Genomic DNA, 1,967 nt, shown 5'->3' on the forward strand with positions numbered 1-1,967 from the left:
TGCTGCTTTTTCAGTGGACACCGACAGGGTGGGAAGGATATAGCTAGATCATGACTTGCCGGTATAGAAATGACACAAATCCAGTTAAATGATGGCTTTCATCATTCCTAAGCTCATCGATCATTTTCTTTTCAATTTTATGCTAACGTATTCTACATTTCAACAGTAAATATTAATATTTTTACTGCACTACATTTGTGATCCTTATAGCCACTTTGTACATTCTGATTTGACATTTAAAAGCTGTGAGTGTGTCTGGAATCTGCAGGCGCTCCCCTGTATAGACGACAGAGCAAAGCGTGGTGATATAGTATCTTTAAAAGGACCTTTGGTAGGCAATAATATACTGGCTTATCGGGCCACACCTCTGAACACGCCCGATCTCGCCTGATCTCGGAAGCTAAGCAGGGTCGGGCCTGGTCAGTACTTGGATGGGAGACCGCCTGGGAATACCAGGTGCTGTAAGCTTTTTTCACTCCTCTTTAAAAAAAAGCAGAGGGCGCTGCTGCTTTTTCAGTGGACACCGACAGGGTGGGAAGGATATAGCTAGATCATGACTTGCCGGTATAGAAATGACACAAATCCAGTTAAATGATGGCTTTCATCATTCCTAAGCTCATCGATCATTTTCTTTTCAATTTTATGCTAACGTATTCTACATTTCAACAGTAAATATTAATATTTTTACTGCACTACATTTGTGATCCTTATAGCCACTTTGTACATTCTGATTTGACATTTAAAAGCTGTGAGTGTGTCTGGAAATCTGCAGGCGCTCCCTGTATAGACGAAAGAGCAAAGCGTGGTGATATAGTATCTTTAAAAGGCCCTTTGGTAGGCACAATATTTGCTTACGGCCATACCACCCTGAACACGCCCGATCTCGTCTGATCTCGGAAGCTAAGCAGGGTCCGGCCTGGTCAGTACTTGGATGGGAGACCGCCTGGGAATACCAGGTGCTGTAAGCTTTTTTCACTCCTCTTACAAAAAGCAGAGGGCGCTGCTGCTTTTTCAGTGGACACCGGACAGGTGGGAAGGATATAGCTAGAACATGATCACTGTATAGAAATGACACAAATCCAGTTAAATGATGGCTTTCATCATTCCTAAGCTCATCGATCATTTTCTTTTTTTCAATTTTATGCTAACGTATTCTACATTTCAACAGTAAATATTAATATTTTTACTGCACTACATTTGTGATCCTTATAGCCACTTTGTACATTCTGGATTTGACATTTAAAAGCTGTGAGTGTCTGAAATCTGCAGGCGTCCCGTAGGACCTAAAGAGCAAAGCGTGGTGATATAGTATCTTTAAAAGGCCCTTTGGTAGGCACAATATTTGTTTACGGCCATACCACCCTGAACACGCCCCGATCTCGTCTGATCTCGGAAGCTACAGGGTCGGGCCTGGTCAGTACTTGATGGGGAGACCTGGGAATACCAGGTGCTGTAAGCTTTTTCACTCCTCTTACAAAAAGCAGAGGGCGCTGCTGCTTTTTCAGTGGACACCGACAGGGTGGGAAGGATATAGCTAGATCATGACTTGCCGGTATAGAAATGACACAAATCCAGTTAAATGATGGCTTTCATCATTCCTAAGCTCATCGATCATTTTCTTTTCAATTTTATGCTAACGTATTCTACATTTCAACAGTAAATATTAATCTTTTTACTGCACTACATTTGTGATCCTTATAGCCACTTTGTACATTCTGATTTGACATTTAAAAGCTGTGAGTGTGTCTGGAATCTGCAGGCGCTCCCTGTATAGACGAAAGAGCAAAGCGTGGTGATATAGTATCTTTAAAAGGACCTTTGGTAGGCACAATATTTGCTTACGGCCATACCACCCTGAACACGCCCGATCTCGTCTGATCTCGGAAGCTAAGCAGGGTCGGGCCTGGTCAGTACTTGGATGGGAGACCGCCTGGGAATACCAGGTGCTGTAAGCTTTTTTCACTCCT

At 42.9% G+C, this 1,967-nt stretch overlaps 2 non-coding genes and 2 pseudogenes across 2 annotated transcripts; all 4 read left to right on the forward strand.

The window, feature by feature from the left end:
• Positions 1-349: 349 nt before the first annotated feature.
• On the forward strand, positions 350-468 carry LOC129115144 (5S ribosomal RNA; annotated as a pseudogene).
• Positions 469-849: 381 nt separating this feature from the next.
• On the forward strand, positions 850-968 carry LOC129115143 (5S ribosomal RNA). The gene has a single exon (XR_008532877.1). It is a non-coding gene; the product is annotated as a 5S ribosomal RNA (ribosomal RNA).
• A 376-nt stretch (positions 969-1,344) lies between these two features.
• LOC129115146 (5S ribosomal RNA) lies at positions 1,345-1,459 on the forward strand (annotated as a pseudogene).
• A 377-nt stretch (positions 1,460-1,836) lies between these two features.
• Positions 1,837-1,955, forward strand: LOC129115142 (5S ribosomal RNA). Its single transcript, XR_008532876.1, has one exon. It is a non-coding gene; the product is annotated as a 5S ribosomal RNA (ribosomal RNA).
• Positions 1,956-1,967: the final 12 nt, after the last annotated feature.

The sequence above is a fragment of the Anoplopoma fimbria genome, unplaced genomic scaffold (assembly GCF_027596085.1).
Source record: "Anoplopoma fimbria isolate UVic2021 breed Golden Eagle Sablefish unplaced genomic scaffold, Afim_UVic_2022 Un_contig_11122_pilon_pilon, whole genome shotgun sequence".
NCBI classification, from domain to species: Eukaryota; Metazoa; Chordata; class Actinopteri; order Perciformes; family Anoplopomatidae; genus Anoplopoma; species Anoplopoma fimbria.